This window comes from Euprymna scolopes, chromosome 27, assembly GCF_053919585.1.
Source record: "Euprymna scolopes isolate OS-2025 chromosome 27, ASM5391958v1, whole genome shotgun sequence".
Classification (NCBI taxonomy): domain Eukaryota; kingdom Metazoa; phylum Mollusca; class Cephalopoda; order Sepiida; family Sepiolidae; genus Euprymna; species Euprymna scolopes.
In genome coordinates, this window is record NC_136508.1 from 23,715,082 (window position 1) to 23,728,489 (window position 13,408).

Here is a 13,408-nt window from a genome sequence, read left to right on the forward strand (position 1 = left end):
GGCAAAAATCAGAAGCTCACAATATTAATGCCGGTGTCCCTCAGGGATCCATCCTGGGCCCAACTCTTTTCCTGATCTACATTAATGATCTTCCAAATCATATCCTTACATCATTTGTAGACATTTATGCTGACGACACTACCATTTATGGTACCACATCTAAGACAGTAAACGAGCAAGTTCTCTCCAATTCTCTCTCCTCTGATCTTGAGCACGTAGTACAATGGGGAAAGGAGTGGCTGGTTACTTTTAATGCATCTAAAACCAAGCTTCTCTCTTTACATCATCAACATTCTAATCCACATTTGTCATCAATTGAAATGAATGGCTCTCGTCTTCAGGAGGCCTCAAGTTTTGACAAGCTTCTGGGCTTGACCATTACTCCTGATCTTAAATGGAACACGTATATCAAATCTGTTGCCAAGGCCGCTGGAAAAATGGTGGGATCTTTCTATCGATCCAGTAGATATCTCACTGCTGATGCTATTCTCTATCTATATAAGAGCCAGGTACGTCCAAGGATGGAATACTGTTGCCACATCTGGGCAGGAGCTGCTAGAAAGAACTTGTCCTGCCTTGATAGAGTTCAAAATAGACTTCGTAGCCTCGTAGGAGATGTCCTTTTCTCCTCCTTGCAACCTCTATCTCACAGAAGAGATGTTGCGAGTTTGTCTCTGATGTATCGTTATTTTCATGGAAAGTGTTCAACTGAGCTTCAATCTATGGTCCCCCCTCGCCAAACTTTCACAAGAAACACTCGTCTAGCTGTAAACACTATCAATAATTTCCCCCACTCTTTATCTGTGCCTAAACCTAAACGTAGATTCCATGAACAAAGCTTCTTTCTTAGAACTGCACGCCTGTGGAATTGTCTTCCGTTTTCCTGCTTTCCGGCTGACTACAATATGGTTTTGTTCAAGTCTAAAGTAAATAAGTTCTTGATGAGCTGTTCCATATAAGTTATTAAATTTACCAAATTTTCATTACTAATGATTACTATAATGTCCTATTTCTACTGTACACTCTTTAACCCTTATCCTTGAGTGGCCTCTGGGCCTTGATAATGTGGTGATGCCTTTGTAAAAAAAAAAAAAAAAAAAAAAAAAAAAAAAAAAAAATATATAACAAATAAATGTTATCAAAAGCAAGTTACTTTTCTACCTAACTGGATAATTTTTGAGTGTTTTTATTTAATGTAACATGTTTATTCAGCTTGAAAACAGTGTTTACCGATGTTTTGGAAAATTTAAAATGGCGCCCGACTCTCTTGAAACGGTAAGTTTGGGGAAAAGAGTTAAAAATAAAAAAGTAGACAAAATACTGCTAGAAACTCGCTCAATATATGTTACCGTGACATAGGCTGACATATATTCGGTGAGTTTTTAACAGTATTTTGTATAGTTTTTTTTTATTTTTAACTCCTTTTCTCAAACTTACCGTGTCAAAGAGAGTCGGGCCGGGCGCCATTTTTAATTTTCTACGGTAAACACTGTATTTTTTTCGAGCTGAATAAGCATGTTACATTGAATAAAAACACAAAAAATATATCCAGTTTGGTAGAAAAGTAACTTATCTTGCCTTTGATAACATTTATTTGTTATATATTTGTTTTTTGACAACTTTTTCGAATCTATGTATGAACGAGATTTTGATACTTATTTTGATTTTGAAAAAAAAACATTTGTGGCTGTTCGCAGTAAAACATTGTTTTAATTCGCTGTTCAAAACTAATTTAAAGAATAAAAGTGCATGCAAGCTATATATCTACAAAAGTTTTTGTTTTTTTAACCATGTTTTTAAATTTGACGAGATTTGTGAGAAATTGCAACAGATTTATAATGCCGAATTGGTTAGGATTGTTGTTATTATATATTCTGAAAACCGAATAGTTCTAAACTAATGTTATTCTGATAACAAAATAGCTCTAATTAAACATAAGAACATTTATATTCATATTTTCATGTTTTTCTTAATTCGTTCTTGAATAAAAATTAAAGAACGCGTGTTTGTTTACAACTGTGCTATCGCTGATTCTACAGGCTGGAGCTGCTGCTGCTGCTTAAACTTCATTTGACCAAATTCGATAATTAGAAACAATTTTTTTTTTCGGATAGGTCCTTTTAAATTATCAATTACCGCGGTCCTACTCAACATAAAACAATACTTTTAATTGATAAAGATAGTAAAAAGATTGATTTACTTACTACTGGGTGTCCGAAGAATTTATTTTTCAAAATGTTCAATACTCGTCATATTAAAGTCTTATTTTTAACACGACAAAAAAAGAAATGGTCAAAAATATTTCGGACACTTGACAGTATTAAGATTAACACCTCTTCTAATTGGTTCCCAAATTTCATGACGAAATTCTTCATACAACCACGGTACGGACCTTTAGAAAACAGGGGGGGTCATTACAAAACCTTACCGAAAACGCCATTTTATGACGTTCACATTTTTATCACTTTATTTGCTTAAAACTCTTAAAATATATAATGTACATTCATATTTATTAATTCATTTGAAAGTATATTCATTTCCGAACAAAACAGTAGTAATTTGAAGACTTGAAGTGCTTTGGTTTAAAAAATATGGCTATTTTAGTAGAACGACCTTGAAATCTGTGATTATCCAAAGCGTTTTTTCGTCCGTGTGTATTACTACTATAACTGGGAGGGAAAAACCTAATAGCTAGCTACGAAATCTTATACATTTTACCTCCAAGACGATTGCGTTTGTCTTACCTGCATGCATAAAAAAAAAAAAAAAAAAAAAAAAAAATTTCCTCCCTTCTTCAAACTAAACCTTACCTGTAACTCAAAAATCCTAATGGAAATCCATCTGTAAATAAATAACCCCTCTTCTCTTGAACGCTAACAATCTACTCCTTCCAACCTATCCGCCACTAAACTCCCACATTGCTCCGCATCTGTAGTGGAATCGCTAACTTCCAGCCCCTAATCCCTCACATGCAAACTGATTTAATAGCCATCACTAAACATCTATACATTTCTACCTCTAAGGCATGCATTACAGCTCATTCCTATCCAGTAAGGGACTTAACAGCCTATGCACATAAAGGCAGGTACTTAACACAGACTGTAGTATATAGAAGCTAGAAATAACGTTAAGAAAGAAATAGCGACAGCTAAGAGAGAATTTACGGAAACCACTAAAAAGCGCATCGAAGCACAAAAACTAGGAACTCGAGACTTCTGGAAAATCTACAACAGTGTAGTAAATAATGGGCAATCAACAATTCCCCCACTAACCAACAATCACGAGGTTGTCTCCTCAGCAACCGACAAGGCTAACATGCTTGCCAGTCGGTTTGCCTCAAACTCCACACTGGACCCTTCCAACCACCCCCTACCTGACTTTCCTATGCGGACAGACGCCACACTAGACGATCTGAAAACCACCCTTGCTCAGGTGCACGCTATCATAAAAAACCTTGACACCTCAAAAGCATGTGGACCCGATCTTATCCCAGCTGTGCTATTAAAAAAGTGCTCAGCCGAAGTAGCTCCAGTTCTCTCCAAACTCTACAACAAATGTCTTAATGAAGCTTGCTTTCCGGGCTGTTGGAAAACTGCTTCTGTTGTACCAGTATTCAAGAATTCTGGCGAAAGGACAGACCCATCAAATTATCGCCCCATTAGCCTCCTCCCACTTTTTGCCAAAATATTTGAGACCATAATTAACCATGCTCTAGTCCATCATCTTACAGATGCTAAACTACTGACTGACAAACAATATGGATTTAGACGAGCCCGTTCCACAGCAGACATCCTCACTGTGATCTCTGAACGTATATACCATTCACTGGACAAAGCGGGGGAAGGCAGAGCGGTAGCTCTAGATATATCTAAGGCTTTTGACAGGGTATGGCATGAGGGTCTCTTCAGTAAAATCAGATCATACGGTATCACTGGTAGAATACTTAACATAATTAAATCCTTCTTAGATAAGAGAAAAATCCAGGTAGTCCTCGACGGTCGCACATCTAAACAATATGATATAAATGCGGGAGTGCCCCAGGGTTCTATCCTTGGACCTCTATTGTTCCTGATATTCATAAATGACCTCCCCGACAACATTGCCTCTGAGATGGGTATATATGCTGATGACACTACACTCTATGGCAGACACGACAGGAAGACGAATGAACACATTTCTAAAGAAATGGCAGAAACACTAGAGGAAGACCTCCAATCTGTAGTGGAATGGGGACAAAAGTGGTTGGTCGCATTCAATGCTGCCAAGACTAAACTAGTTTCATTCAATAATTACAAGAAACCCTCTCTACCACCCATGGCAATGGCCAACGACTCTTTATCTGAGAGTCCATCTTTCAAACTCCTTGGCCTAACGTTCACAGGAAACATGAGTTGGAACAATTACATTGAAGGCATTGCCAGGGCCACTGCAAGAAAGGTAGGCTCTCTCTACCGTGCTAGAAAACTACTAACACCCGAAAGTATCCTGTACCTCTATAAGGCCACCATTCGCCCATGTATGGAGTATTGCTGCCACATCTGGGCTGGTGCATCTGCTACTAGTCTCTCGCTCCTTGACAAGGTTCAAAAGAGAGTCGCAAACCTGATAGGCCCTGAACTGGCATCTAAGCTTCAGCCTCTGTCCCATCGACGAAATGTTGTATCCCTCTGCCTTTTCTACAAGTATTTTAGTGGTGAATGCTCTGACGAACTGCAATCACTTGTGCCCCCACGACGCGAGCACCCTCGACAAACCCGACAGGCTACTAGATCCCTCCCCCACACTGTAGAGGTCCCTAGATGTAAAAGATCTTTTTACTCCAATAGTTTCTTCCCCAGAACCGCAAGACTCTGGAATTCCATTCCAGGTCCCTGCTTCCCCAACAGTACTGACGTGCAGAAGTTCAAGTGTAACGTGAACCGACACCTTGCTGCCCAAATCCCTACATAGTACCCCAGTAGTTGTTGCCCCTGATAGTAGCCCCCTACACCAAAGTGGCAATTTGCCTTGTTTGGGGTGAAAATGTAATAAAAAATAAAAAAAAATTAAAAAATTAATTTTTGAGTTTTTATGTGTGTGTGTGTGTATGTGTGTGGATGTATGTGTGTGTGTGTGTGTGTATAATTTAAAAAATAAAATACGAAACAGCACACACTTTTATAGGTTTATGTGTAAAATGATTGGACATTTTAATTTAATTTTTCATTGTATTAAATACACGTCTACGTGTGTACAGTTTGAGAAAAAGTCGATTTTTAAATGTGAAGAAAATTGAGACACTCGCCTTAAGTAAAAATTAAAATTATCTCAGTCTAGAAGGATTTCCCCGCATCTTGTCGAGGGCAAACAAAATGAAATATAATAGGAAAATATTGTTTATTACTTTTTTCGATGAGGATTGATATTTGGGTTATTCTAACTACTGTTCCCATGTTGAGTATTTTTGAGTATTTATTCGGCCGATATATTTCTGACTTTTTTCAGCTTTTTGACAGAAAGATTTCCATGTTCAACAAGATACACTAGAAGAAGGTCGGAGGTTTCATCGGTCGACATCTTGTGAGAAAAACACTCAAAATGATACGGGCCTTAATAAGTGGTGAAATTCTAATATTCTAAATAATACAGATTCGTTCATGGACAAAATTTCGAGGAACTTTGTATGTTTAGTAAATAGACTAGGTAGAAAATTTAATGAATATATTTTAAAATTAAAATGAAAACCTAATTTTTTCATATTTTAAATTTTATTCTTAATTATTCAATCGTTAGATTTGAAAACGTAATTTTCTCTTTGAACGTTATTTTTAATTAAAAAGTAAATGTTATTATAAGGTTTTTAAAAATTGGTCTTTAAACTTAAAAATGCAAACAATGAAACTCTAATAAAGCAAGGATTAAACATTTAAAAGGTGAGGCGACTTTTTCTATTTTTTTTTTTTGTATATTTTTTTTTTACTGTAACAAAGAACCGCATATGAAAATATGAAAAAAAATGGCTGCGGCTTTTTTTTTTTTTTACTGAACAAATCTTATAAATATTAAAAACACCAACAACTTGATTTTAACATAAACAATAAATCGCAGATTTTTTTAAACATAAAAATTACAATTTCTCTTCAACTATTGTCATATTTTCATTTTGTTATTGCTAAAAACTAGATGTTGAGGTTATTAATATTATAAGTTTTGTTACAGTAAAAAAAATCACGCTGCAGTTCTGTAAAAGTTTCATTCTTGTTTTATTAAAGAGTTTCATTGTTTACATTTTTTAAGGTTAAAATTAATGAATTTAAATTAATTATTAATTTAAAAAAACATACCATAGCATTTACTTTTTAAGAAAAGAAAAATAATTTAAAATTTAAACATTTAAATTAAAAAATGAAAACATTTAAAAATAAACTTTTGTAAATGTGTTCATCTAATGAAAATATCATTGGTTTTAGCGTTGTAAATTATCATATGAAAACAGAAAGATTCTCTTTATAGTGGCGTAAATACTACCTTTTGTATTATAAATATTATCAACTTTGTTACATTTAAAATATTCATCGCAGCTTTCTTTTATGTTTTGGTTTAATAAAGAAATATCGTCGCATCGAGCGTCCTAAATTATGAGATGAAAAACATGAACGAATCTCTTAGTAAACAAGAGTTGTCTCCCTTTGCAGAATGACAAATTGTAAACAAGCGCCGAATAATTGAACTAAAGTAGTTTTGAATCACCTTTTATCAACCAAGTCAAGGGAGATAATTCTGACGTAAGAAAAAATAAATAAATTATGTCTCTGTGTAGGTTTTTTTTTTTTTTTTTTTTATTTCCCACAAAACTTCACGTAATAAATCTATAAACAATATCACAGATTATGTTATAAAAATATACTGATAAAATTCTATTACGTACTTCATCAGTTAAACACCCACAATTTATCTGTACAGTCAATTTTGGGGTTTGTATTACTGTACACATATATTCGACAACTTTTTCGAATCTATGTCAGCCTATGTCATGGTAACATATATTGAGCGAGTTTATAACAGTATTGTATCTAGTTTTATATTTTTAACTTCTATTCCCAAACGTACCATGTCAAGGAGAGAGTCTGGCGCCATTTTTAATTTTCCAATACATCGGTAGACACTATGTTCTTCGAGCTGAATAAACATGCTACATTAAATAAAAACACTAAAAATTGTCCAGTTTGGTAGAAAAGTAACTGATCTTGCCTATGATAACATTTATTTGTTATATATTTGTTTTTTGACAACTTTTTCGAATCTATGTGTACAGTAATACAAACCTCAATTTTTTACTATTATTTCTGAATTCATCAAAAAAGCTTATTACTAAATTGTGTCAAACTAATTCTACGTTTTACTTGTAATTTGTTTTGTAAATATACTTCTCTAAGAAAACACACCGAAACGTATTAATTAGTTTATAGTCTGGTTTCTAAGCGCCATTTTCAAAATATATTTCAAAATTTGAATTTAAAAAAAAAAAATTGTAGTTTTGATTTTAATTTCAATTGTTAGAAAAAAAGGTACTAGTGCATGAGCTGGCCTGGGCGTGGCTTATCACTCGCTCGGATTTCTTCATAAAATGACATCACATGCTGCCATCTAACGGAGAAAATGGACGAGAGGGGGGGCTTACAGAGAGAAAAACGCGGAAAAAAATGGACGCGGGTGGGGGGGGGGCTTACAGTGAAAAGGTCATTCCTTATTTCTTATGAAAAGTTCTTATTCATTTTACAAAAAGAAACGTTGAACTTTGCTTAAATTATTTTTGAAAAAGACATTCAAAAAAGTATTTTATTTGAAAAAAATTAAATTAAATTTTGTAAAGAAGAAATAAATTTTTCAACTTAATTTATTTGACAAAAAAAAAACAAATTTGTTTAGCTTTTTTCCTTGAAAACATTACAAGTTTTTGGTAAAATTTTTTTTTGGAGGGGGGGGGGTAAGTTAGAATAGCATTAATAATCTCGGAAAGACATTTTTTTTTTTTTTTCAAAACAATTCTTTTTCTTCAGTGGCGGAGTGGCGGACAAATTATTTTTTTTTTTTGGGGGGGGGGGGGGGCGATAAGTCGGAATAGTTTAACATTATGTAGTAACCAATAATTAACATGCAAGGAGTCGACACCTAACCATAAATCAAAAGACAGAATGATAAAAAATGTCAAAATGATACACTTACATTATCTCCGTTGTTGGCAAATGTTCCTTGGCGCGTGTAACCGGTGGCTGGGTTGGTGCTATAAACAAATATAAGTTCCGGTGCAAATTAAACCCCACACCCCAATATATACGTGGAAGAATATCAATTAAAGAATTTTCAAATTTTTCGAAATTATAGATTCTTTCTACAAATAATGGTAAATATCCAGATACGCTACTACAGAACACCGACCACTGTTTTTTATAGGTAATTGAGGTCGCTGACAACGAATCTGATAGTGAAACTTGGGGCAAATTTACCGTTTGCATGGTATTTACCCCTGAACCCACGAACTACTTTCACGATTTTGCAGCTTCCGTTTATGCTACGCGCATGCACGCTGTAGCATAAACGACGGCTTCACCAAGTAAACTACATTGGGGGGGGGGGGGGGTTCCAGGACATAGCGAGCGAGCAGGGGGGGGATGTGATGTTGGGGCGCACATTCCCCCCCCCTATGTCCTGGAACCCCCCCCCCAAACGTAGTTTACTTGGTGAAGCCGTCGTTTATGCTACAGCGTGCATGTGCGTAGCATAAACGGAAGCTGCAAAATGGTGAAAAGTAGTTCGTGGGTTCAGGGGTAAATACCATGCAAACGGTAAATTTGCCCCAAGTTTCACTATCAGATTCGTTGTCAGCGACCTCAATTACCTATAAAAAAACAAATTAGAGTGGTCGGTGTTATTCGTTGTCAGCGACCTCAATTACCTATAAAAAAAAACAAAAATTAGAGTGGTCGGTGTTCTGTAGTAGCGTATCTGGATATTTACTGGTTTGGGAAAAATGGAGACGGTATAATTTTAAACCGCTCTAACATTCGATATGAAATAAAAAGCACTTAAAACTACTTAAAAATACCAACGAATGATGCAGATAAGTTGGAAAGTAACTTTTATTGATAATGTTACCATTTATTATTCTTTTAATGGCTAATTTCGTGAATTTGGCCGTTTTTGAAATAGTTTGGCCTTCAAGAAATTGTATTTGGCCTTCTTTTTTTTTAATTTGGCTTTAAATTTGGCTTCTGTTTTTTTTTTTTTTAAATAATTTTATCACTATATTAATTTTATAGTAAAGAAAATGCTATAATTAATTTTTCAAGCAGTTTCGTGTTGAAATATTCTGGAAACTTGTATTTGGCGCTGTTTCCGCGTTTTTCTCTCTCTGTAAGCCCCTCCCCCCCGTCCATTTTCTCCGTTAGATGGCAGCATGTGACGTCATTTTACGGAGAAATCCGAGCGAGTGATAAGCCAGCTCATGCACTAGTACCGAAAAAAAGTGCCTTTTTTAAAACAGGTTTTATTGCTTAAGGATATTCCGGCATCTGAAATGCACCCAAAATTTACCTATACTGTCAATTTTTTAAAAGTATTATTTCAGAATTCATCAAAAGTTGAAAACATCCTAAATAAAAATGATTTTGTGTAACGTACTGGATTCGAACTAGGAACACACAGGTCGTCAGTCATTGCCAATAACCACTAAACCCCCGTTACCTCCCATGACATCAAATGACCTAACAGGATCAATATTCCATTAATTATTTTCAAGATCAAAAGATAGAGAATCAGCAAAATTTATATCACCAATGCTCTTCGATGTGCTGCCATAGACGGTTGTGTCGCCTGTATATTATTAATATTGTGGCTGTGTTCTAATATCATAGCAAATAAAAATAAATTAAATTTTTTAAAATTCCCTATAATTTTTAAATTAAATTATGTCCATTTTTATATATTTATATATATTATGTTTAAAAATGTCTACACAGATAAAAATTATTGGAAATGGCGTAGTATAATTAACAACATAATTTTTTCAAGTAATGTAAAAACAAAAAATAACTTAACAAAAAAAAAAAAAAAAACTTTTCTACCGACCTGTATCAGTTTTGTGTACAATTCTTGTCTTGATGGTTTTGGTGCCGTTCTTCCTGATTTTTCTTTAAAAAATTTCCAATCTCTTAATTCTGTAATTATCACTTCAAACATGGTTGCTAGAATCCTTGCTGATTTTGCTCAGTCTAGAGCTTCCAGTTCTGATTGAATTCTTGTTGTCGCTCAGTAATAGAAGATATTACTCACACAAGTGTCTGCATCTCTGTTTAGCCTGTCAGGTGACAAGATCGGGGAAAGACAAAGAAGAAAATAATAACTTAATATTGTAGAAGGGGTCTTTATATACGATTGGCAGTAATTTGCATAGGAGGGAATAGTGGCTTTTAGAAAGACGAATTGGAGAGGAAAGAGAGTCGAGTTTTTAACAGCCGATAGAGAGCATAGACGTTGAGAGTTGGTATCTTGAATTACGGTTTAAGTTCAAAGGAGTTTGCACAGATTAGTGACGAGTTCTGACATTTGTTTTTTCATTTACATGTTCTAAAATATTGTGCTCCTAATTTTTTTTATCCTCTCGAAATTATAATTCAATAACTGTTTGTCACAGTCCTTTTTACATTATTTGTTGGAAGGATTCCTCTGTTGTCCATATTTTGAAAAATGGTGACCCAAATGCGTATCATCATATGAGTCTGTTTTTTTTTTTTTTTTTGTTTATTTCACATAGGCATCACCACATTATCAAGGCCAAGAGGCCACTGAAGAATAAGGGTTAAAGAGTGTACAGTAGAAATTGGACAATATAGTAATCATTAGTAATGAAAATTCGGTAAATTTGATAACTTATATGGAACGGCTCATCAAGAACTTATTTACGTTAAACTTGAACACAACCATATTGTAGTCAGCCGGAAAGCAGGAAAACGGAAGACAATTCCACATGCGTGTAGTTCTAAGAAAGAAGCTTTGTTCATGGAATCTACGTTTAGGTTTAGGCACAGATAAAGAGTGGGGGGAATTATTGATAGTGTTTTCAGCTAGACCAGTGTTTCTTGTGAAAGTTAGGCGGGGGGGGGGGGACCATAGACTGAAGCTCAGTCGAACACTTTCCATGAAAATAACGATACATCAGAGACAAACTCGCAACATCTCTTCTGTGAGATAGAGGTTGCAGGGAAGAGAAAAGGACATCTCCTACGAGGCTACAAAGTCTATTTTGAACTCTATCAAGGCAGGACAAGTCCTTTCTAGCAGCTCCTGCCAGATGTGGCAACAGTATTCCATCCTTGGACATACCTGGCTCTTATATAGATAGAGAATTGCATCAGCAGTCAGATATCTACCGGATCGATAGAAAGATCCCACCATTTTTCCAGCGGCCTTGGCAACAGATTTGATGTAAGTGTTCCATTTAAGATGAAGAGTAATTGTCAAGCCCAGAAGCTTGTCAAAACTTGAGGCCTCCTGAAGACGAGAGCCATTCATTTCAATTGTTATTCAACTGTTATTAGCAAAGTGTTGGAATCTTTAGTGATATTCAGTTTGGCTTTTGTTGACTCCATTAACTGCTGATGTTTTAATTGTTGAAATGTGTGTGCGTATGTGCGTGCGTGCGTGTGTGTGTGCGTGCGTGCGTGAGTATGCGTTATCTGATGTGCCAGTAGGCACTAAGCCCGACGAAGGTGCGCTGAGGACGCCTGTCCATGGATTATGGCTCAGCTTGTTTATTAAAGAAAAATCTGGCTTTATAAGCGATTGAAGCGGCTCCCAGAGAGTCCAATTCGACTAAATTCAGAAAGTTCTCTGATTGGTCCAAAAATAATGCTTTGCTTTTTATTCAAGATAGTGTATGCGCAGATGATGTGCGTACAAACGAGTTTACGCATTTTGATTTTTGACGTTGATGTGTAAACATCGGCCGCTACAGATAATGACGTTGAAATACATAAACGCAATTTTTATCGATTGAAAATAGAATTAAAAACTCCATCCCGATTTCTGAAAATGATAGACATTTTTGCAGATTTTTTTTTATATTAATTGTAATGTGATTAAAAATTAATATTTCTACGATGTTAATTTAATCGCTACAAAATGACAAAAAATGAAAATTAATTATATTTATATTCAAACCGATTTGGATTAAAAATATTTCGGCATTTTTTTCCTTCTTTCAACAAAACTTTTTTTTCCACTATGAATCTGATAACAACAAAACAATAAAATATTTTATCTGTGAAAATTTTAAAATAATAATATTATGCAAATGGTGTTTATATTTATTTTATTCCACTTATCTATCACGAGAGAGAGAGAGAGAGAGAGGGGAGAAGAAATAAGTAGAGATATAGTGATTAATTTTTTTACTTAGTATTATCAATAATTAAAATAATAAAGAAATTAATTTTAAATTTAATTTTTTAAATATATAAATAAAATGTTATACTCTGTCTTACTAAAAATACGACATCCTTGATCTTTAAGTTATGATATAATCTGCTGTGATACTATCCTTCATATTTTATTTTCTGGGTCAGTGAAAATGAAATCCTTCTACACCGAGACAATTTCTTTTTATTGCCCAAACAGTAGTGCCGCACTTTTTAGCAGCTGAATTGTTTCAACATCTAAAATTGACCTTTTATTAAACTCTGCACTCGTGCTTTTATTAAACTCTGCACTCGTGCAGGTGTAGACAATTATATTTTTTTAAATTGTCCAAACTTTTTTAATTAAATTATTTCTATCTTATCTATCTATCTATCTATCTAGAGAGAGAGAGAGAGAGAGACAGACAGTAGTTTAAATAATATAAATTTATGTTATTTTAATTTTATGTTTTATTTTAGTTTTAGAAATCGGTGAATTACACGTTAAATAGTACGATTTTTGTAAAATAAAACACCATTTGCATAATATTATTATTTTAAAATTCACAAATAAAATATTCTATTTTTTTTATGTCAGATTTTTAGCAAGCAACGATGTTTATACATCGACGGACAAAATCAAAGTGAAAACATGCGTTTGTGCGCATATCGTCTGCGCATCTATCCTAGATGAATAAAAAAAAATACTTAATTTTGGACCAATCAGAAAACGTTCTGAATTTATTTGAAGTGAGGGTTTCTGGGAGCTACCCAGACAATATAAAAGGGCGAGTTTTTCTGTCATTAAATCAGATGCCCAGCTGCGTCCGAATGAAAAACGTATTGACTCTGATATATCTCGATATTTTTGTCTCGATTTTGTATTTGCAGGTAATACATCTCAGCGAACATGCATTCTGTTTACGTTAAAGACAACAGAAAACCTTCATCAGGTTTTAAATTCCAGACGAGAG

At 34.4% G+C, this 13,408-nt stretch overlaps 1 long non-coding RNA gene across 1 annotated transcript in view; it reads right to left on the reverse strand.

The window, feature by feature from the left end:
* Positions 1 to 13,408, reverse strand: part of LOC145248792 (uncharacterized) — a 59,182-nt gene that overhangs the window by 21,521 nt on the left and 24,253 nt on the right. The window contains exon 2 of the long non-coding RNA XR_013863400.1: positions 10,108 to 10,336. This is a non-coding gene — a long non-coding RNA (uncharacterized LOC145248792). The remainder of the gene's footprint in view (positions 1 to 10,107; positions 10,337 to 13,408) is intronic.